General features: G+C 47.8%; 1 protein-coding gene across 1 annotated transcript in view; it reads right to left on the reverse strand.

Annotated features, from left to right (window-relative positions):
• Nucleotides 1-1,135: 1,135 nt before the first annotated feature.
• TWIST2 (twist family bHLH transcription factor 2) overlaps nt 1,136-24,404 on the reverse strand; it is a 35,715-nt gene continuing 12,446 nt past the window's right edge. Inside the window, exon 2 of the mRNA XM_068686169.1 lies at nt 1,136-1,908. The gene's annotated coding sequence lies outside the window, so the exon portion shown is untranslated. The remainder of the gene's footprint in view (nt 1,909-24,404) is intronic.

The raw sequence follows: 24,404 nt of genomic DNA on the forward strand, positions 1-24,404 counted from the left end.
GAAGCTGGTTTAGATGGAATGACATGATTTATTTTTTAATGGCTCTAGACACCACAGCATTGCTTTTTTTTCCATAGCCAATTATCCTTCACCATCTTTTCCTTTCCCCCCACTACACCACTCTCTGCCAATTTCTGAGCTGATCTTTCTTACAGAGATCTGTTTTGTCTCTTGCTTTGCAAAGTGAATTGATAATTCCAGCAAGGAGCACTGAGGCTCCCAAGCCGCCTTTGCCAGAGACCTGCCGTTTAATCAATCTCTGTCTGTCACCTCGGTGTTGCAGTCCAGATGCTCTCAAGTTAACTGGCATCGTTGTTAATCCAGCAGGGAAAGGGTGTGAGAACAAAAGGTCATTTGGGATAATTTAGCCCCATGTTTCCAGATCCACTGTGATTGTTCTTTAAAGGATTTTTTTTCTTTTTCCTTTTTTTTTTTCTTTTTCTTTCAGAGCAAATTCTTTTTAAACGTGTTATTTATGACCTGGAAATTGAAACCTGGCTTCAGCATGTGTGTGACCAAGAGCCTGACGGGGCTCTAGGAGGCGGTGGAGGAAGGCTGGTGAGTACCAGCAGAGCCCGCTGGGCTTTGCTCCCAGGGTGGAAGGGAAGGAGGAAGCAGGAGCACACCAGCAACCCCAGGTGACCACTTCTGTAGGGCAGCTAATGCTTTTTGCCCAGCTTTTATGGGTCATGCTTCTTTTCTGGAGGCAATATGCAGCCCAGAAATGAATAGTAACTCCAAGGCTGAGCAGTCCAACTCCAGCCCATCTACATGAAATTCGTTTTGAAATGATTACAAATTGTTCTGTGGAAAGGCTGAAAGTTTTCTTTGGAAAGGCAGAGTCTGCAACAAGCAGTACGTTGGAGGCCATGGCCCTGCAGATGCCCGAGCCCCTTCCACAGTGCTTGCAGCCTGAGTAAACCTCCTGAGCAGGGCTGCGAGCGAGCAACCCACTGCTCCTGGCACACGTGGGCAGACATCACCATGGGTAAGTGATGCTGAGCTAACGCCTTCTGCACTTATCACCTGCTACCTGGGGAATGGGTTTTAGCAAAGTCGGTGAGCACTGAGGCATTGGTGGGGTGGCTCAGCTCCTTCAGCTTGTGCACTCAGAGTGTAAATCAAATACCCCCAGTAGCTGCATGACATCTTTATTTTTATTGGCAAGAGAAGCAGTATACACAGCGACATTGCAGTCTCTTAGCTCGTTAAAAATATCTCAATAAATAAAACAAATAAGCAACATATACACTGGAACAGAAAATGAAAATAAAAAGGAGGGGAGGGGGGGGCTGGGAGCTGTAGCAAATCATGGAGCAATAAGGAAGAGGCAGCAGAGTGTGGAGGGCAGTCTGTAGTCCAGGCTGTACTTGAAACAAATCATGCAGGGAGCTGGGGACACTGAGGCCTTTTTTCTTCCTTTTTTTTTTTTTTTTTTCTGAGAGCCTTGGTCCAGTTTTGACATTACTGTACAAGAAATCATGTTTTGGAAAAAAAAAAAAAAAAAAAGGAAAAAAAAGAATACAGCTAAGGAGAAATAAAATCCGAACCCAAAGATTTCTCATAAAGGTATTCCTGAATTAAGATTTATCAGAAAGAAAAAAAAAAAAAAAGAAATCAAACCAAACGCACAGACAGACACACGGACATAAAACCCAACAACAATGAACAATCAGGAATGTTGCTTCTCTTTTCTCTTTGGTCAGTCACTTGGGGAGAGATGTTGCAAAGTTTCAGACCGTTAGCTTTGGTGCTGGTTTCTGCTCAGTCTAAGTGCTCTGCAAGAGTTCAGAGCGAGGGAGGTCAAGAGGGGTCTTTTGGACCAAGTTTACTTGAGGTTGTTAAGGTTTCAGAAGCTACAAACTTGGATACATCCCAATTCCACTTCAGTCTCAGACACTGGACAGTCTAGAGAAAGGGGGAAAAAAAAAAAGAAAAATAAATACACTGAATACAGCACATCTTTGTGTGATATATATTATCTCATAAGCTCTTTTCCCCTGCAAACCAAGGCAGTGTTTGTGAAAACCCATAACCACATGTTAAAATCCATCCCTGGTGCCGGTAGCGTGGAGACACTTGGTTAATCCAGCAGCTGGGCAAGATCCAGTGCACCAGGAATAGCCCTCGTGGCCTCTTAACCGAGGGAAACGGGGAGATGGGATGCTCAGCGCTAGTGTTGCTGCCAATTTGTTGTTGTATTTAGCACAGGGCTCCCAGCGACGCTCAGGGAGCAGAGCTAGGTGCCCCAAATGTGCTTGTACAAAATGTAATCCCACCCATAGTGACTCTCAGCTCTTCCTGCAACGTCAGGCAAGCCCTGCTGAAAATTAATGTTTTCTTCCTATTCTTGGCTAGCACATTTAAGTAACAGCCAAGCACATCCAAAATAAAAAAAAATCAGCATAAATCTAACAGTTCCTTTTGGGCGTGTAACTTCAGAGCTTAGTAATGCCACCGCCTTTTTTTCTTTGTGATGTGAAATGGTTAAATCCATAGGCAGGAGCAACGCAGCTATCTAAAAGTCCATTTGCTTACAGCACCTCTCCAGCCCCGACGGATGTGATGCTAGAGCCCTGTTTTCCCCGCGGTTCCCAGCGACCCAGCCCCGCGTATCCACTCCGCTTTCTGGGATGTGAGAGGATGCAGCAGCACGGCGGGGAGCCCTGTTACCTGCAGGCTTTGCCCTGGTCTGCAGCAACCTGCTGCTGCTCGTCTGCGGGCTGCTGGGACAAGCTGCGCCCCAGCAGTGCCCAAGGGAGATCCCAACCAACTTGGGGGAGGGATGATTTTTCATGCAAGATGCTGTTTCTGCCTCCAGAAAGCCATCTCAGCTCATATATCAAAAAGCAGATATAATTATTTCCTCCCACTAAGGAAAGCTTCCATTTAGCTTATTTCCTTTCCTTTCCTTCTCAAAGTTATTAATTATCTAATTACAACCACATTCTGCAGACGAGCTCAGGACTTGACAAGCTGCCCAGGACCACTTAGGAAAGCCTAACTGCTTGGTGTGTGCGAGCGGCCGTGGTTTGTGTATGAGCACGTCTGACAGATGACAGACTGGCCCTTTCTTCATGCTCACATTGCCACAACCCCAGCGAGGGGAGCACGGCGGGGACTCGGGAAAGAAAAATACAATAAAGGAAGGAGGAAGACACCACGGAGTGAGTTTCTGCTGGGGTCTGGGGCAACCTTTAAGCTCAGTGATCTTTTTTTCCACGATTTTCTCCAGCAAGCAGAGGAAGGGGTGGGTGCTGTTTGCTTCCAGCCACATGACAAAATGCTGTGCCCTGCTCCTTGCTCAGCCTGGCTGCCATGTAAAGGAAGGTAAAAATGGGCAGAAAGCAACACTGAGCTGGCCTACTCCCACTTATTTTTTTAAACCCCGTCCAAGATGGGACAGGTCAGCTCAAAGCTGTTCTCGTAGCAAAAGTGGTGATTTCAAAGTCAATGTCTTCACTCCCGGTGCCGCTTCGACTGCTGCTGCAGTGCAGGATCTCATTTTCACCAGTTCCTTCAGGTTTCCAGCAGCTCTTTTGGCTCCGGCCAACTGGAAAAAATGGGAATTTCACAGCAGCTCAGTGCTAACAGGGTGTTTTGACTTCCCTGTTACAGTGAGACAAACGAGCTTAGGATCTACTCAGCAAATGGCAGCAGTGCTGTGCCCCAGGGCTCTGGCTTGGCTTTGCAGGGTAAGGAGCACCCTTACTGCTTTCCCCATCCTGCACAGGACACTAGCACTGGGGTTGTGGTGGGCAGATTAGATGTCCCACCGCTGGGCTAATGCCTCGTTACCAGCCCTGCTTTCCCCGTGAGGGGCTGCAGGAGTCACCCAGGGCATTTCTGCTTATCTGTGGGTCCCTGCTTTGCTGCCACGGCACTGCAGGTTTGAGCCTTGTGGTAATAATAAAGAGGCATTTCTCCATAAGTAATTGGAGTAATCGCTGTCCCCATGATGCCAAAAGAACCCTCAGCCCACATGTGTCTTGGGAAGGACCCTCCTGTGCTGGTTTTGCTTTGTTTGTTTGTTCAATATGTGTGATGTAAAGTTAGCAGATCAGACCAAGCAGCAGGAGACCTGTTATCTTCTTCTGTACAAAATGATCTCCATCACTCGAGGTTTTTAGGAGTGGGTTAAACAAGTCAAGTACCATCTGGTTTTGTTGCAGTGGATCCAGCTGAAGGACAGGAGCATCCAAGGACTAGTTAGTCCTTCCTGAAAAAAAATGCCATCTCGTGCAGCAGTGCCACAGTGGGACACATTCACAAGCAAGTAACAGTAGGTCAAGTGTTGTGTTCCTTTGTTGATTTTGCTGTCCCTCAGCTCGTGTGTGAGTCTATGATTTGGATTTGGGCCTGTGTGTGTGAATCACTTTCTGAGGTCTTACATCTCACTAATGATTTGTGGACCACAGGATGGGAACCACAGCACCAGATGATCTGCTAAACGATTTTCCCTCCTATTTTCTCCAGTTATCCACTGCACATTAAGGCAGCCTCTTGGCTGATGAAGCAATATTATGCCCAGATACAAAGGTCACCCAAAGGCAGCTGGTACACCTGGCCATGAAAGGGTTATTTCCCCCAGTGTTTCTGGAAAGCCCAGCTCAAAGTGTCCCAGTAAAACCAGTGCACCCAGAATGTCCAGCTCTGATCCCAGCTCAACATACACCAGCGGGGGAAGCACTGCCCCGTTGCCTTCAGGAGCTTTAAAAATGAGCCAGCAGGCTCCTGTCACCTGTTAAGTTACGGAGAGCTTTTCCACAGCAATTCTGTGCTTTAATGGACCCTCCCAAGGTCATGCTTCATGTTTATGATCCTTTAATCCCAGAGGGGCTCGACAAGGCGTTCATCAAAGCCTGCCAACATATCCAGCTGGTGGCTACTCCTGCGAGCAGGGCCCACGGAAGTTTCCTGGAGAACTCCTGCAAGCCTGGCTCACTTGTGGCCTCACTACGTGTCTCCTGTGGCAGCTGGATGGTGAGGTACGGATTTATGGGGCTTCTTAAAGGACACAGCAAAGCCCATAGTGGATTTCACAGGGAGGGGACAGATTTTCTGCGTTAAGTTCAGCACTAAGCTGGAGGGGTAGGACAGCAGGACCTTGCAGAGCTCAGTTTTAATCCCAGCTCACACATAGGTTCCCTGTGTAAGTGCTCTCTCTGCATGTGCCTCAGTTTCCCTGGCTGGGAAGTTGCCGTACATCCCTTCCTCTCTCACAGTGCACAAGGGTTTTAATTAGCTCATGCCCATAAAGCACCTTGTGATTCTCCAGTGCACGGTTGAAGGGCATAAAGCTACACGATAACAGTGCATGATTAGAGTCTGGAGTGTGTGATGATACACAGTGAAGCTCTCTGCTGAACATAATTTCTAAATATTTCTTTTATCCTGCAGTTTAAAACACAGAATATAGCTGTTACGCACTCTGGACCCTATAACATTACAGATCCAGTGCATTTTCTGTGGTGGCACAAGCTGCTGCTCATTTTTATTCGCTTTAGAGCATTCCCCAGCCCCAAAGCACAGCAGGGAAACCGCGGCAGCTGAGAGCTGCAGGCTTGATGTAAGGTGGCAGCAAGAGCAGGGCCCCGGTCGGAGGAAATTTTGCAACAGGTCCCTGAGGTCCTTGCTTATATAGGATTAGGGTTGGGTTTGGTTACAAAGGGATTGAAATCATTTCCATAACACAGCCAAGAATGCAAAAGCAATAGAAATCACAGGAAAACCCTTTGAGTATTTAAACTGCATTTATTATTATTATTATTATTATTATTATTATTTGTAAGAAAACTATGCTATTTGAGCTTGTTGTATAGGTTGCAAAGTCAGAAATGGTTCTGTACCCAGGGTCTTGCCACTTTCCTACCAGAAAGGTCCCAGCCCAACTAAGGGGTCATGGGTGCCCGGTCCTGTTGCCTTGTGCTCCTAACTGAGCTGGGGTCGGGCAGCAAGGGGGGAGATGAGGGGCACAAACAGCAGCACGGTGCAGCACACGCCAGCTGCTCGCCCCACGACACCTGGTACTGATTTCAGCAGTCGCTGAGAAGTTTATAGACTGTTTCCTCCCCCCTTCCCCTTCATCTTGGGGAAGTGAAAAGGAGCGTGGGTCAAAGCCGAGACCCCAGCCCCTCTCAGTGGGTCAGCGCAGGGCACGCTGCCTGTGCCCCCAGGCTGGCGATGCTGCTTTCAGCTGCCTCCAGAGGGGACACGGTTCCTGACTGAGCATCCTTCACTGCTGAATTGCAGTAACTAATGTGAATAAGTAATAAGTGACACCTGTGAGTGTGCTCCTCTCTGCCCCCATGTGTGGCTGCCCCGTTCCTGGCTCAGTGGGATGGGGAGGCTGCTCTTCCCACCAGCCCGCGGTGCCCCAGCCGCTCTGCCACATTCGGTACAGTCCCCACCACTGCATTTTTGCCTCCTTTGAAGTCTCCCTGCCCAGACTGTGCCTGTTCTTTAAGCGTCCCCAGAACATTCATTTTTAATGGGATGTTAACTTCAAAGGCTGCTTTTTTACAGACTCTGGAGGTTTGGAGCAGGGAGCGGCATTTCTGCGAGGCGGGCTGGTGAGCAGCGGGGCTGCCTGGGGTGATTAGGTAGGACACAAGCAAACACGCGCTGAGGAAGCAAATATTAAACCAGCCCACGAGAAAGCACCAGACAAACTCAGCTGGAGTTCCCCGTTGTCTCAAAACTCATCCTCCCAACATGAGAATAACCAGAACGGAAAAATGTGAGGAAACCTACAGTTAAAGCCCACTCAGGCTGTCACTAGCCCTGGCCCAGACTGATGATCAGGTTGTTCCCGTGCTAGGTGCTGCACAAGAGCTGGTAAGAGGGTTTTCCCCTTCAAGAACAGCAGTAGCACAGGAACAAATTCTCCTGCCCAAGGAAAAGCTGCAGGGCCCCCGTCACCATGTGAGAAATGGTCCCATCTCCATCTCCTCTGCTAGTGATGGGACATTATGGGGTGGATGGGGAAGGAGTAGTCCCCTTCCGTGTTGGACACTTGATTGAGACAGGGCAGAGCAAGAACATGAGGCAGTGACCTCTCTAGTTGTTACCCAGGCATGTATTTTCAAGGCTGGATATGCTCTGAATATTTAAAAAGAGAAGGGAAAATGTGCTGTAACTGATTTATTCTGGAAATGTCCCACCACTGGGTTCAAGCACTGCTGGGTTACAACACAACAGGGGACACTCCTGCTCTAGAAAATCAATAAAATGTTTCTGTTGGCGCTAAGTAGCAGCTGCCCTTAATATTTTTCAAAACAAATAAATGTGGCTAGTTTGGTTATTGCATGATGTCACAGCCCCGGTACGCCCAGCCGCCACACCAGCGCTGCATGCGTACTGCCCCGTAGGCACGCCGTGGTTGGGGATGGGGAAAACAAGAGCGAACAATGCAAAATGTGACATGGGATGCACGTGTCCGCGCCCGTGCCTTTGGAGAGAAAAGGTCAGCATGGGCTGATGTGAATTTTTGAAATGCCAAAGCAGGCTGCTCCAGAAATCACGCTGTTCTTTAGATTAGGAAATGCCAAGCTAGAGGGGAAGACAGATCTCAGGGTCTTGATTCTCAGGCCAGAAAGCCTGAATCTGGGTTGCTTCTGGCCACAAGAGCCCCATCTCACCTGGCTACTGAAGCAGAGGACTGGATGTGGCTTATGGCAGACTAGCTGGAGTCCTGAGAGCAACTTGTGCTCCTTTCTCCCTAGTGCCTGTCACCCTACTCAACCCCAGGTTTGCCATCCAAGTGGACTGCCTTTAAAGCCTACCTGGCAGGTCGAAGTGCAGAGGTGTGAGATACCCAGGAGGATCTTGCTGGGGACTCAGAAATCACCAAACTTATTGGGGGTTGTCATCTTCTTGAGCAGGGTCCCTATCTGTGGTGCTTAAGGCTTACGTGCTTACTGTTAAACATCCCAACCTTGCCCTTAACCTTGCTCATTCCTGACCTTTGCGAACTGAGGACCATTGCTTACAGCTTAAATAACCATGTTGCAAGTATTGATCATGATATCCATGGTCAGGTCTGTAAGCTTTGCTATCCAGACTCTTTTTTTTTTTTTTTAAAAATCTGTTCATAACCTTCTGAAACTTGTGCTGAAAATTTTCCATGCCCGAAGGTGATTCCTCTTCCTTGTTGTTGCTTTTGTTTTCTGGAGACTAGGCAAAAATGGTCCAGCTGTTTTGGAGCACAGGGAGAGTGGAAACCAGCCATGCTCCAAAACGCTAAAAGCTTTCCTGTGACTGTGTGTTGGAGGCTGTGATGGCCGCGGGTGGAAAGCTGAAAGGCGGCGTGCAGATAGCCCGGTTCACAAAGCAGCGCTCCACCTGGACCTGGAGGAAATTAAGTTTGTTTTGACCTAGTTCTGAGCCTCCCCAAATCGTCTTCCAACTATGCATGGGGTGAGTTTCTGTGAGCCATATGAAACAGACCTAAGTCAGGAAGAATGGGGCGTTATTTTGGCTTGGATTTTATCATAGCACCATTAAACTTACAGAAGAGAGGTGCTAGGGTGGAGGCGAGGTGCTGGCAGCCAGGACCTGGCCTGGAGCCGTGACCAGCACGTAGGGACGTACACAGGCAAACAGGTATTTGCAACCCTCCATCCTGGAGGATTAGGCAAAACATGGAGCTCCTGGTTGCTATTGCTCCTGCAGATTACGAAAACCAGAAAGAACCAAAGCAGGCTGCAGCAGAGGTTTGTGGAGGAAAACTTTGCTCTGACTTCCTGCTGTGTAGGGTAAAAGCAAAGGAGAAAAGAGACTTGTCTATCACCAGTCAAATCTCCCAAAGCAAGGCTCATTTTCAAAGCTGGGCCCCATCCTGGGAGGTGGGATGGTTGCCCTTTGCCTTTGCCAAAGCACCCTAGAACTGAGCCCTTTTTTCCCGTGCACCCTGACCATCACAGCCACTCTTGGGTAAAATGGATTCCTACGAGCGGTTTTATCCACTGCTGCCTGCTAAAGACCATGCAGAGGGACCTGCAACAGGCCTCTGTCACCTTGACTGGAAAAGGAGAGTGCTGGGGTTTTGGTTTTGTTCCCTACCTGGGTAAATGGCACCTCACTGATTTCCTTAAGAGCCTTGAAGACAAGGACTGTCCCAGCTCAGGTGGTGGGTTTCACAGTCACCATGGCTTTGATGATCTCTGGCTGCAGCAAAGACCAGCTTGGTGCTCCAGAACCTGTCCGCACCACCAAGCAACTTGGTTCAGACCTGACCCACTTTTAGACGTGTAACCAGGCCCCATCAGCAGTTTTTCTAGAGAAACTTCTGCTCTGTCAGTCAAAACTGGCTGTCAGAAAGTGAAAGTTAGAGTGAGATCAGAGGAATTTTCAAAGGCTTTCCATTTTTGCAATTTCCATGCTGAAATTTCTATATATTGTAGCTTGTAGCAAGTAGGCTAAAACAAAATCAAAGCACACAGAAAATTTTAACTGAATTCATCGGATCTTTAGGTGTGTTTATGAAAGTAAGTCTTTGGTCTGTGTAGGAATGGGAAACCTGTATCTGTACATGTTGTGTTCATATTTATGCATAGTTTATATATGAACTAATGTTTTTGTAACAAAGTGAAAGGAAGAAAGGATCTATGCCCTGCTAGAGGCATTGGCTGTGTCTGTACCAAAGGGATATTCTCAAATCGTCTTACAGATTTGTCAGCTGTCCCCAGAGCCAGGGTAGACAGTAGTGGACAGTATTGGAAAGCCAATTTCCCCATACCAGCATGCCAGAAAGGGTCCCCCTTCTGCTTGACCACAGGATGGCTGGGTGGGGAGAATGAGAAAACAGTGGTGAGGTGGAAAAACAATGTTTTGGCTGTGTCCTTGAGCACATCTACCTTGCTGCCCACACAACTGTACAGGAAAGCAGCACACAGTGGTGTGCATAATGGTCCTTGGGATGCCCCACCTGCAATGCAAGGGGTTGGGGAACACAGCCAGAGGCAAGCAGCAGAGATAAGGCAAAAGGGGGAAACTGAGGCACAGAGGCACCTGTGAGTGGTTAGGTGGTTAGAATAGTGGAAGTCTCCTGACTTCTAGGTTGTTTCCCATCAGAAAAAGCTAAATAGGAGGGGATGGGGTATAAGTTCCCATCACTGTGGTTGCACTGTGTCCCCTGGGGAGTCCTTGTGAGTGCAGCACAGGCACCTACACTAATACAAGGTGACCGGGAAAGCAGAGAGCCCAATTGCACAACCACCCCTAACACAATGTGTGACTGCTGCCCTTGCAGAAAAGGCACAAGGGCCGGTCTGCAAGACTTCAGAGGGGAGGAAGCAGCGGAGAAAGGAATTCAGATAATTGTGTACATGCAGAGGGGGGAGAGGGCCAAAATCAGATCTAATGCTACGGGTACGGACAGACTGAAACCAGATACCTTGGCTTGTGTTTTTCTGCCTTTGCTGGTATGAACTCTTATCAACCATCCGCTCTTGAAGTCTCCCAGATGAAGGAAAGCCACAATTATGTGCATCTTACAGCTGGGAAACCATTTAAAAACATATCCCTTGCAGTTGTTCATTCCCGAGCCGCAGGGCCTCCCCTTGCTCTCTCCACACCTACCCCTGCCTCAAGCGCCTTTCGCCGTCTAGAGGAAAGCCTCTAATCTAATTTACCCCAGGCTTTTCAGACCTTGGAGGATTTATCTGCCCATGGCTGGTCCAAGAGAAAACATCCTCCCCGCGTCCCGCGGCTCCCCGGTTTGTTATCGGGAGTGTGACTAACTGTTTGACAGGGATGCAGGAAAAGAAAACGTACGGCCCATCTGGAAGGAGGTTTAATCCTTTCAATTCTCCTCCCTCCAAGCCTGTTTCGGTCTCGCCAGCCCAGCACCGAGGAAAGCCAATGGCTTGCTCACACCTCCCTGTTCGGGATGAAAAATCCAAAAGAGACAACGCCAAAAAGGAAGCCAACAGGAGAGCCCGTGACCCTGGACCTGTGTCTTGGCCTTGGCCAGCTGAACAGGACAGAGCATGCCTGCAAGGCTGGGGACCAGCTGCCACAGCTGAAATAAAGCTGGGGATATTGAGTGCTCCTCTCACAAATAACTATCCACAGAAAAGAGAAGTAGATTGATTATATATATGTATATATATATATATATATATAAATAAATTTAATGACAGCAAGCAGCCAATATTGATTGAACTAACCATGCTTTAAATCCTATTTTTTTTTTCTTCTCACTGTCCTGCAGGAAGACTCGCTTGTATCTATGGCCACCTACCTAAACAGACTTCACCTGTGTCAGGTCTGGCTGTCCTGGAAGAGCTGCTGGCCCTGTAAGTTCAGCTTTACAATGCTGCAAATTATTTGTCACTGTTTGTCTTTCCATTTTTTCAGTTTTTAAAAATTATTTTTTAATTAGAAAAAATAATTTAAAAATAATTTATTAAAAAAAAAAAAGGAATTTAACATAGTACAGAAAACTAACATTTTAAAAGTTAATGAGACACTACTTGTTGCATTTGTCCAGTGTAATTTATGCTGGTGCATTTACCAGAAAGGCCTGCATTTAACATTGATTTATTAATGCGTAATCTATAGGTTTATCTATGGATATATCAACCAGCAGTTAAGTGACTGTTTTTTGACTGCCACAAACTTTATTATTTTGGTATCCATCATACAGCTGCCCTTCTTGCACCCAGTTCTTATTTAAAGGTGAATGAACTCTTCTATTCTCTCAGCCTCAGGTGCACGGCTATAAACTAAGCTCTCTGGAGTAAAATAAGTTTCTGCTGTACCAGAGAAGGCTGTGACTCTCATGAGCAATTTTAACACCTCTGCAAACTCTGATCTTGAAGTTTCCTTGGCTCCTGTTAAACTTCCCTTGCATCTCCAGCTATCATTTGAATTTTGATTTATCTGAGTGTAATTCATGCCTGGGAAGGAATACAGGTTGTGGTAATTCCACATTAAATTTCAAAGATGGTTATTTTAAAAAAACATGCTGTTTTCTTGGGGTGGGGAACATCAGCCCAGTAAAACATCCAGACACCTCTTATATAAGCAAAAAATGACAGGAACATAACAGCTTGAGAGCCTCCACCAAACCGGTTGACACCAACCCACAGATTACAGAAGCTGAAGAGGGAGGGAAGCTGGAGGGTCAGCACAGTCTGACCTCAGGCCTGCAAGATGCCTGGGAGCTCAGAGCTCCCCGGGACACCAGCCCTGCTCCCGGTGTGAATCAGCACAGCCCGACCCAAAACACAGGAAAGCTATGCTGGCCTTCACTGCACCCAGAAACTCACAGGCTCAACCACTTCCAGCAGGAAAACTTGCCCTTTGGGGTCCCGAAACACGCAGAAAAAAAGGCACTTCTTCAGCATTTTGGCTTGTGGCTGATTATTCTGGCCCAGATCAAATTAGTAGCCTGGGGCTGGCCTCCCAGTATGGATGACAAGTGAGAGCTCTGCAATGAAGTATTTTGCTGCTGGGACTCTCAGGGTTTCTGCGTTATGTCCTGCCTCTCTGCAGCAACCTCCAGGCAGTCAGTATGCTTGCTCCAAGGTGCTGCGTCCCTCCCTTGCCAGAAAATAAAATAAAATAAAAAAATCTTTAAACAGGAAAGAGCCCCCCAAAGGAACAGTTCCCCCAGCCCTGCACTCCTCCACAGTCCAAGCCTTGGCCTCCCCGGGGCTGTGGGGTTCGTCGCAGCTGGAGGAGGAGGTAGGTTTGTGGGAGCCCCTTGTTAAAATCTTGGCAGTACATCACTGAAAGCGCGGCTAGAAATTGCCAAAAGCCGGAAGCTGTTAATGAGCAGTTGGAGCAGGAAAAAGCAGAGCTGTTTCGACATTTGAAAGGGCCGTCTAAGCTCTGTCCTCGGCTCTGCCCAGCTGCCTCGTGGGTGGCTCTGAAGAACAAGCGCTCGGGGACACCACCAGCATCTCCTGGCCCACGAAAGGGCCTGTGGTGCAAGGGGCCAGGGAAAGTCAGTGGCCACAGGCAAAGAGGGACGTGAAGGATCCAGCCAGCACCAGCCCTCCTGGATAACACCACAGCAGAGAAAACCCACCTCCGGACCCCTTCCTTGGGCTCATCTCTGAGGCACTCCGGAGCGAGCCTGGCTTTGCACAGGGAAGGTGTGGAACAGAGGAGCAGGGAGGGGAAGAAGGCAGGGAATGAGGTTTTCTTCTTGGGCAGCTCCAGTAAAATAAAGGGGGATGGGGAGGGAGGTGGCACAGATGCACACGTGTCCCTGAACAATGGCTTTGAAGCTGATGAGGCTTGTGCCAACGGCGTTAAATACGCTCCCTCTCATCTCCCTCTGCCTCCTGAGCCCCTGACCCTCCAACCTCGGGGCCTCTCAGATCTATATGGGTTTCAGCTGCCAGCCTGTAAGCAATTCTGGGCAGGCATTTGGCTCTTCCTGCCTGAAACACTTACTGCATGCTTGGGCCAGCCAGATCAGTGCTAAGCAGTGGAAATCTATTGCACAGAAATCAGATAAGAAAGGTAAAGTGGTCATGCACGGGCCGTACATTGCTGTTGAGATGCTCACAGCAAAAGCCATGTTCAGTGCTTACCCTGCATGAATACAGCTCACAAGCTAAGGGTGAGTATACTTCAGGATGGAGTTGTGTGAGCTGTTGTTACAGTTTATAGACCTGTCAGCTATGATGACTGAATGCATGCGCATGCTAAGCTGTTTGGAAAGTAAAGGATATCATGTTCTTGTAGGCTGGTTGAGAATATCTGGGAGGAAGATATCAATAGGAGCGAGGTTCTTTTTCCTCTCGGAAATACGTGAGACTGGTGCCTCTGGGCAGCTGGTGCTGCACGCTGTATGGTATGCAGCCTGCTCCGACAGCGCTGGCAGCCAGTGTGAAATGTCTGCTCCCTGTTCGCCTCTACAGGAATAACCACAACAGAGGTATGAAATGGGCTGTAAAAAAAACCCTCTGCCTCCACCTCATTTCAGGAAAAGGAAAGAATATTGGACAGAGGGAAACCTTTTCTCCTCCCCTCTCCACGCCTGCCAAAATAATACAAATTCTAGGAACAACACCTTCTCTAAAAATAAATATATACATCTGCAGCTTTATTCTTTTTCCAAGGGAACTCTTTTGGTCTGGCCTGCTCAGCCAGCACCTTCCCTGCTCTCCTTATTTTTCCTGTGTGCAGCGTGTGTTCAGCTGCAAACTTCCTGAGCAGCAGCATCCCCGGGGGGAGGAAGAAATCGTGTTTTCTGGCTCAGGGATTAGGACTGGGCACCAGCAGATCCTATCCAAAGGATGAATCCTTTCTTCCTCATTTCCCCACTTTACCTGCCCCTGTCCTGTGTGGATGAGGTATTTTGAAGCAAGCCCTGCTCTGTCCATAGGCAGCTGAGCACAAAAAGGACCGATCTCAGCTTTTTTACATCAGTGCAGCACAAAGGCTCTGTGACAACATTGCCTCCTAAGAGTAAATCAGCAAGTGGGTTATAGCAGCCATCCGTTATGACTGACTCAACTAATTCCACTGATGGATTCATGCCAGTGGTATTAACAACAACAAAAAGCCTGCTTTGAAAATGCCCCTGGTTCAAGCTCCTGATTTGAAATAAGTAAATAAATAACATTTGGGGCCACCCACTAAAAAGCAGAGACAGTTTGCATAAATTCAATGGCATTTCATAGGCTCCTGTGAACAATCTGCGGGACAGGTATGATTTCCTTATGAACGCGGGGTGCTTTTTAGTGTTTGATACAGTTACTGACAAATAGCAGCTGAAACACCTGTATGCCAGATGTGCACAGCTGTACGTGTGCTGCTGCTGATCAATCTTCAGATTACATCACGTTCCAGATGCCTGACTTCAGAAACGCTTGGGAGGCAGAGCTGAAGCAAGCAAACTGCAAGCTTAGGCATTTCTCCTTCCTGATGGTGATGCTGTGCCTCTGCACGCAATGCCGAGCCCTGTTTTGTCACCTTGACCTGTGCGATGCTGCCTCAGAGGAAAAGCATCCTTTAGCCGTGAGTAACATCTGTGCATGGATAATGCAATGGGGAGGTGGGCTACATGCTGTCCACCCTGCTTTCCTACCACCTGAGACCAAAAAGCCATCAACACCAGGCTGTGAAGAGGTTTATTCCTGTGTTTCTTCTCGCTGCAACCCAAGGCACACCTTCAATGTCTCCCCACAGGCACACGTGTGTGGCTGTGTGTGGCTCTGTGCACATGCACGTGTACAGGAACTGCTGTGAAAGTCAAGTACTTTTAATTTTCATTGGATTTGTTCCCCACTAGGAGGATGGCACTTGTTCCTGTAACACTGGGAAGCAAAACTTGGCCTGCCTTAAAAGAGACTTGGAGGTGACTGCTACAAAAAGAAAAAAGATGCCTCTATTATTATCATTAGTAGTAGTAGTAATATTATAATTACTAATTATTAATAGTAGTAATAATATTAATAATAATAATTTTGTTATCATTATTGCTGCTATTATTGTTGTTGTTATTATCATTATCATTATTACCACTATATTTATATTTATTTATTTTCTATTGCGTTTGGTGTGGGGAAGAAAGCTTTCCCTTTGCTGAATGAAACTGTGCTCACCCTTCACACAGATGCCAGGGCAGATTCCCCGAAGCTCTGTGGATTTAGTCCTAATTATTCACACTAAGGATCTTATGCAGAATCACAAAAAGCCTTTAGTGAGAAGCAGCAGGATTGACTCATTTCCTTGCCCACCATGCTCACTGCCACCACACCTGGGTTTTGTCAGAGCTGGGACCTGCATCCCGGATCCCATTCCCAAACATTTGCGGAGGAAAGAGTGCTGCTTTGGCATCTCCCCCCTCGCATGAGGCAGCGTTTGAAGAATGTGCCCTCGCTCGCCACACCCTGGTCCCTGAAGTCGGTGATCGCAATGGCTCGGCCTGAGCCCAGCAGCATTTCCCACCGAAGCAGGTGCAGGTTTTTGATAACCACCCAGGCTCTGAGTAACGGCAGTGATTCAGTGAGTGTGTTACTAATCTCCCAGGACTTTTGGACGGGATTGTACCAGGCCAGGTCTCCATCTGGGATTAATCAACACAGCTTCATTGAAGTCAAGGGGCCAAATTCTCACTTGGAATAAACCGGTTTAACTCCACTGCAGTCAATAAAGCTACTCTGATCTTTTTTATGGCAAGAATAGTCCAACTCTTTAAAATACGTGGGGTTATAGGGTGTTGCCCTCATGCAGAGGGAGTTGCACTTTTATATGCCATACACGCCTGACGTGGTAAGTTGTTGGCATCAAGTAAGGCACACCGGTGTGTATCCATGATGCTAACCATGCTGTGCTTCAGAGAAAGCTGTCGGGAGATGCACGGAGCTACGTTAACATGGACATAAGACTGGCAAGAGCTTTCACCAGTCCAGCATCACTACTAGGTCATTTCTTCCATCCTTGGCTGCAAGCATTGTGTCATACAATCCTTCCCCAAAACTCTGCAGTCTTACATGCAGATGGCACTGCTGATGCTTAAAAGCAGCCCTCTAGATCTTCTACTCGGTTTTTATTACCAACCTCTTCTCAAGACAGGATTTCTGCTGCCTGGGGTGCCTAAGACAGTCCTGCATCAAGGGACTTCTCCAAGGTAAGCGGCAGGAGGTAAGGCTATTTGCAGAGCTTAAAGGGGATTCACAGCCTGCAAGGCTTTTTGTGTGAGTATGCCGTGCTTCAGCATGGTCTTGTTTGCTTTGCTTCAAATCTTTTGGCCTTGGCTGGCTCTGATCCCACAAATGTTTGAATGTCTGTGTTATTCTTCAGCTGTGCTTGTGTACCAGGGCTGGGCGGTCACTGGAGGGGCTCCTCATTAAAGTAGTGATGGAGAGGAGGACAGTAATGCTGCAGGGAATACCGAGGCAGTGAATCTCCCTCAGGGCTGCCCGTGGGTGAAATATTTTATCTTTTATTGTCGTGGTTTCTGATGCCTAATTCAGGAGCGTGGTCTCCTGAAGAGGTAGCAGTGACCCATCAGCCCATGGCCATGCACTGACCTGCTGTGAGTCACTCTTTTTTCCAAGACTCATAAGACTAGCATCATTGCTTATAACTCAGCTTGAGGTTGGCCAGCTGCTTTACAGGCTTTCCTGAAGCTGTTACATGCGTGATGTAGAACAAGCAAGCAATGGGAAGGAGAAAAGGGAAAGATCTTACTCAGAACCTCTTTAGCAACACAGTTCCAGTCTGGATGGTGCCGCAAACCTTCGTCAGCTGGCTTGGCCTTTGTGCTGCTCCACGGGGTCAGGCTAGCCTGTCCTACCCCAACCTGCTCTGCTCCAAGAGGCTGCTCTCCTACAAGCTAATCCTCCTCCTGTACTCACTCCGTGGGCTGCAATTTCCTCTGCGCCGAGGAACCAGTGTTCTTAATTATTTTTTCTTGCACATCAGAGAACTGGGAGTGAACACCAAAGGTGGTTTATTCTGGTTGCTGTCTACCAGCTCTCTGTGTTGCTGCTTCAGGTTTCAATAAAATAGGTTCTCCTGCAGGTGCTTCAGTTTTTCACCACACATCTAAAATTTATGGCTTTGGGAGGTAAAATATGAAGCTGGTCATTCCCTTGCTATGATTTTTAGAAGGGGAGTAAACATTCTTACTCCAGTAAGTTCAAACTCCTGGAGGAAGAAACAAGCAGAGATGCTGCTAAAGAAACAATTTGAGTAAAAATTAAAAAAAAAAAAAGAAAAAAAGAAAAAAAAAAACCTGCATGTCCTAAGATTGCCTCTGTTTAGTGAATTATTTAATCACATGCCTAATTTCTAAATGTGTGCCTGTAGCCCCCCTGATTTCAGTGGGATTTATCACATGCACTAAGGATGTGTCATGTGCTTTGCTGAATCAGAACAGACTAACAAATGACTACCAAGAACTTGAATTGTATGCAACATGCACACAGAAGCCTATAAAAAGCCCTGGAAAATTGGTTTACATGGTCTTTTCCAGTCTGTCATCCTGCAAAATGCAGATGTACATTATTTTTTTTTGACTCCGGTTGTCGGGTTTTTTGGATTTGGGTGATTATATGAATGGGTTAAGTCAACGTTTTCAACCAAATCACTGTACAGATGACTCAGCTCAACACCAGCTGGCTGGTCTTGTTTAGGTTTGCCAGCTGCAAGCTGGACTTGCTTGAGCCTTTGAATCTGAACCCTGCTAGTTTCCCACTGAGCTAATAACCTATATTACTGTGATACCGATGCAATCTCCTTGCTGGGGGAGGGAGAGGAGCTCTCTGCATCTGTTCAAAACAAAGACTTCATGCTTTGAATTTGGCAATGCTGTTCCTCTCTGTATTTCACATACTGTCCTAGGATGTGCAGACCTGAGCTAAGCTCATGCTCCTGTGAATCGGGGACTTTCCTGAAACTGCTGCTCACGTGTTTCTCATCTGACTGCCTGTGTCTGTGACTGGTGCTGAATAGCTTTTCTGCTCCACACAACCAAGTTTTACATGCAGCTTGTGTCTGCAGTACAGAAAAATGTTTCCTTACTTTTCTTACCCCCAAGTTAAAACTGCGCAGGCATGTTTGTGAACAGTGAGGGAGTCTGGATGAGTCCAGTGACTGAAATGGAAGCTCTACAGGTTCAGTGAGAACTCAGACTGAATGCAGGTAGGGTATAGCGAAGTACTGGTCTATGTCTGTCGTAAGAAGTGTGCTTCTACACTCAGTGCACAGATCATCTGTGATATTTATACTTAAATACACTACAGGTATGGAAGAGCATAAGATGTCTGTAGTAACTTAATTCCTCTGCACTTTTCACCATTAAAGTTGTTTTTTCCAGCTATTATGGAGTGCAGCCATAGGGATACCATTGAGGTCAGCATTCAGTAGGGCTCCTGGTGTAACCCCTACTTTTCAATCCTAATTGAATTCTCTGTTTGGCTAGAAGCAATATGTGCACTATGAGTTTTGCTTTCTCTTCTGACAAATGCCTATCTTCTCTCCATGAGAGAGAGTGAGTGAGCAGGGGTCACACACACTGCAATTTTGGCCCAGGTTAGGGATTTGAGCCTCATGCATGCCATGGGCTCAGAATGCTGCAAGCTTCTGGAGTTTAGGGAGGTTTTGGAGCTCTTCACTCACTGCCTCAGTAAGTTCTCTGCTGAAATGTTGTTTTTTTCCAACCACTTCCTTTACCAAGGTCCTGCAAAACTCTTCTCAAGAAAAGTAAAGCTGTTTTTGACAACCAAAGAGATTCTGGTTTCCACCTCATTCTCAGTTCTTAGCAAATGCGATTAGCAGTGTTTCTTATTACATCCTCACTTGAAAAGTAAATAGGTTTCTAAGGATCGGTTGTTCCTCAGTTTAAAGGACCCCTAGAGACAGCAGTACCTTATAGCAACAAATGAGTAAATGAAATGGACGGGCTCAGGGATGCTGGATGCTTCTTGGGGTACAGTCTTTTCCCTTGAATGTGGAAGAAAGGAGAGGTGCTAATGGAAAGGAGTTCACAAGTTTTCCATTCCCAAATGTGAATGCTTCAGCCAGGAATTATGAATTATGAACCCCTACCCATAGCATGCTTGCTGAGAACTAGTCTCTGCAACATGTCCGAGGCTGCAGCCCACTTGAACTGCAGCTGGAAATCTCGCAGCAGTGCAATATGCTCCTGTTCCTGTGGGACTGGCGAGAAGCCCTTGGAAATGTGCACTCCACAAATGAAGATGGTAACTTGTTGGTTAATGCCATGCCTGGTGACTGGGGAGGTGTCCTCAGATTAGGGGAGCTGTTGGGCCACACTCGTGTCCTGGAAGAGCATGCACGCACCCTACAGGAAACTTAACCTGACATCCCACACAAGTTGGCTGAATAAAGTGATCTCTGCCCTTTCCATACTTATTTATATTTTCAGTTGACTGCATAATCTGGCCCTCTAGAAAGTCCCTTCTGGAGGTCACACAGCTGAAATAATAGCTAATGAATTTTTAAAAATGATTTGGGAGTTATTAAATACTTTCTTCTTCCTTTCCTTCCCTCCCCTCAGTCCCTCTTTGGCAAACACTCCTGGGTCATTCCACCAGAGTGCTTTGCCTTCCAGAGCAGGGCATGCTGGAAAAGCATCCTGACGTGTATGGAGGGTCTACGCCCATCTCCAAGTGTTTGCACATTGCCCCAAAGCTGGGTAGGGCTGGGATAAGGAAACTAGATGAAGTGTGCAATATCACAGCAACTCCAGACACTAACCAGAATTGCTGGCATTGCTTTTCCTCCCAGAGACGTCCCTCTCGGCTCCAGTCACTTCACTTGCCTGTTTCATCTCTGGCAATTGGATGCTCTTAAATCCAGGCGAAGGGCTGTCAAGTTTCTCCTGTATAAACCACCCAAACCATTTCCATCTATGCTCCATTAACCAAAGGAGGAGCTGAGTTTATTGCTTTTGTTGGAGCTAGGCCTGGTTACACAAGCTAGCCTCTGGCTGCAGAAGTCAGGGTTTTGTAGCTGTCCTGGGGGAACCCGTTCCCCTTTTCCACGTCTGCAAAGATCTTCCCATGCTCTCTCTCGGGCAGGGATAATAATGCCCACGTGGAGCAAGGATTTGTGCACAGACAACAAAGCATTCCAGTATTACTGGGAGCTATACTGGTATACCTGGTGGAAAGTTTTGTTGCAGGTGCAGGCCAGTGGTGGCTGATGTCTGTGGAGACGCCCTGGGCCATTGCAGTAACAGGACATACATAGGGGCTGCTCTGAACCATCTTGTGCCTTCTCCTGGACTTCCAACAGTACTTGCTTAACCCCTCTCATATTGGTCTGGCATGTTACGGCTTAAAGAACCTTTCCCAAGGGATTCAAACAGCAACTAAATGGTAAAGAACCTCAAGCATGAACATAGGTTGGTATTTCCAAAAGGGCTGAGGAAATTTGGTGCCCTTCAAAAAAAACTTCAGCTCTGGAGGGGTCCCACATTTCTTTGACACCATCTCCCAGTTCCAGTCTGCCTGTCAGACTCTGTCACTTCCCTAATAACAGGTCAGAGGAAGGTGGTCTTGGCTATTGGGAGGCCAAGTTCAGTGTGATGCTCTGGCAAGGAGCATGCACTTGCAGGCAGTGAGGATGAAATAGTTGTTTCATGCCTCAATTCAGTTGTGCTTGGTTGTGTTGGTTCTTTACTTTGTGGGTCTCCAAAATAACCTGGCTGCCTGCTGGCTGGGGAGCAGCAAAACCATCGGGGTGAAGGCTGAGCTCCCCCAGGTTTGCAGCAGCCCAGAGGCTGCAGTGGGGGAGCTGGGCACCTACTGCTCGGGTGGAGGAGGTGGCGGAGGCTTCAGCTCAGTTTTGGGTTAAGATTTGGATGAATGGTGGGACAGAAATCGGGGAAACCTTCCCAGTACCCTACAGCCTGTCTCTGGGTATCCATTTTACATTTCCCCTCCTCCCCTGCCTCTTCTACCCCGGAACACGTGTAGGTGTGAAGGAGGCACCCTTGGCCTTGTCCCCATCCCTGCTGTGCTGCTGGCACCCAGGGGCCTTTCTGCACCCAACCTGTCTTATTTTTGCCCCAACCCTGACACTCGTGGCAGGTCTGGCTGCTCCCCACGCCATCCCAGACACCATGCCCACAACACCCGTGTGAGGCAGTGCTCTGTGAAGAGCCCCGGGCCACCAAGGCCTGTGCAGCCAGGCGGAGATCCCCACTGGGAACACGCTCCTCACGTTAGCGTGGCGCCTGGTTAGTCTCAGTCTCCCTCTGTGACACATCCCAGCCCAAGCTGCTCTTTCTGCCTGGCGGCTCTTCCCGGGCCTCCAAGGCCCTTTGCTTCCTCTGCTGTTGGTCTCCCAGGCTCCTCCTGGCCTGCTCTTTGCTCCCCCTCAGCTCCCTCTGCTCCATCTCTCACGGGAGACGAGCCCAGCGCTCGGTTCAGATTCCCCCTTGCTTTGTGTTGTGCCTTCTCTCAGTTTTGAGCTCTCTGCTGGCCGTCAGGCTCGATACCAGCAACAGCCGGGGAGGTGTGCGTGAGCACACATGCTCCAGCAGCCCTCTGTAATCTCACTGACCGCGTTCCCTAAGGCTCCTCCTTGCACAAGCCTCGCAAAACAGCACGAAATCCTCCTCCTGTGCGACCAGTGAGGCTTCGGAGGAAGCTGATGCCTAATTTCCCTCTGCTTCCCAGTGGTTCCCTGGCACCTAAAGCCCCAGGGATGGCTCCTTCCCACTGCCACCAGCATTTATTAGGGTTATGCTGCCAAAAGGTGCGTCTTCCCCAAGATCCCAGAGCACTTCACAAGAGGGGCGGCAGCACAGAGGCCGGTCCTGCAGTTTTGTGTCTGTTTGTAGCAAGCAAATGCCAGTGTATTAGGATCTAAAACAAAGGGAAGAAAAGGAACAAACTGAACAGGGTGGGGAAGGTACAGAAACACATATCTGAGAATGTCCATAATTAGGGAACACCCCTGGCTCAATAACGTCTGCAATGTAAAAAATCTTGATGTTTCCTGCTTTCCTTACTGCTCCAGAAACCTCTCTTGCTGTCACCATGCCTAGCTTTATCTCTACTTTACTGATGTTTTCTTAAAGTCCCATGTAATTTTTAAAATGTTATTAACTGAGCATGTAATGTCTTATTTACTCAATGCAGTATTTTTAATATATATATACTTTAAGTCTAATCTTCGGACTTCAAGTGGAAAAACTTGAATACCTGCGCTTGTACAAGTTCAAAACTAGCAAAAATCTTGAAGTATGCTCTCTGAAATCCTGGCTCAGTTCTTTTTTGATCAGAGATTTTGGGGGCTGCAGGGGAATCTGGAGGAACCAGGGGTGCAGGCTGTTAGAAGTTGCAGGAGAACAAGAGGGCTTTCACAGCAAGGTAGAGAGAAATGTTCGAGGTATCAGCATGGCTTTCAACAGTCCTGAATTCCACAGTTGTCACTTTGTCACTGTTGTACAGGGGGCTGCATCCCTGATCTAGGGGATGAGGGAGAGCCTGAATTATTCAGCGGCACCGCACAGCTCTGTCTCTGCCCTGAGCTTTGCATCTGTGTGCTAACCATAGTGGTCATTTTTAAATGCATCCCCATCTCAGTGCAATCTTGGGTGGTGTGCAAACCACGGCACAGAGCCTGCTGACTTAAAGCATGCCTAAACATTTAAGGAGAAGTCTGATTTATGCTGCAAAAGCTTGCTCATCAGTTTTCCTTTTCATCATTGCAACTGCTCGGACTCTGAAGCCCCCTTGGCTCCCCTGGTCACTTTGCACGGCTTTGCAGCGATTCTGCTTTAACTGCAGTCCTCGGGATGGCTCTGGCCCAAGTGAACTCCTCAAGATCCCTGTGCAGTATTCTCCTGGTGGTACCCTGAGATCAGCAGATGCTGGCCTTTCTCTAACTCCCACTCAGTGCCTCAAATCCCAGGGAAAGCTCTCCTTCCGCTGCTACACCCTGTGCTTTGAAGGCAGAAATAGAGACATTCAACAAGGTCTGGGGGGTTTGCATGGTTCAGCTGCCTTCGATGCTTTTGCAGGGCTTCCCAAAGCCGAGATAAGGGCACCTCCACGCACAGCCCGCAATGTGCCTTCTGCTCCAGCCCTCAACACCAGTGCACGCACATCCTGCGTGCATGGTAAGACCTGCTGCTGTGCCTGCCATGAGGCTAATTCTCACGTCAGGGATCCCATATGCTGTGCCTGTTTGCAATTACACAGCCAGCTTTCCCCCCACTTACACACCTGAGATGCGTTTTGCACTCAACCTGGTGCCTCTAGCCCCCTAAATGCTGCAACCAAAGTGCCTGTGGGTAAATAATTTGAGACTGTAATGGCCGTTCCTCTTTGAGCCTGTGCAGCTGCAGGGAGAGACTGGGTGCAAACTGCTGTCCTTCGCAGAGAGGGTGCCACTGCTTCTCAAACCAAGGTCAGACAGCTGAACTCAGCAGGAGTGGGGTTCGGGGAGTATTTTCCTTTATTATTTTTTTTCTCATTGTGCCCTAAACTACAAGTACTTGGCTGAGCAACAACCCTGTGCTTGTTTGGGAAGCGGTTGCTCATCTCTGCTGCATTGTGCTGCCTGGAGCCGTTCCCAGAGAGCAGTACAGCCTCTACTCTGCCTCTTTTTCGTTATCCGCTCCGCTAATGCGTGTGCCCGTCTCTCTGCCTTTCATGTCTGCTGTTCCTTCTTTTTTCCTTTTCTTTTTCCTTTCCCTTCATCTTTAGGGTCACCCGTTTTGGGTCACTTTCTTGTTGGTACGAACTCGACTGCGGAGTTGTTCCAGATTGTTGCTTTTCTGACTCTGGAGGGTGTTTTTTTTTTTTTTTTTTTTCTTGTTTTGTTTTGTTGTTGTTGTTCTCATTTATTTGTTTTGCTGGCCAGAATACAAAAGGTTAAACAGTTTGGAGAACTTTATTCTGTATTTACTGCTGAGGTAGGTTTCTAAATCAACAGTAGGTCGTGTATTGGAA

Source organism: Anas acuta, chromosome 6 (assembly GCF_963932015.1).
Source record: "Anas acuta chromosome 6, bAnaAcu1.1, whole genome shotgun sequence".
In the NCBI taxonomy this organism is placed as follows: domain Eukaryota; kingdom Metazoa; phylum Chordata; class Aves; order Anseriformes; family Anatidae; genus Anas; species Anas acuta.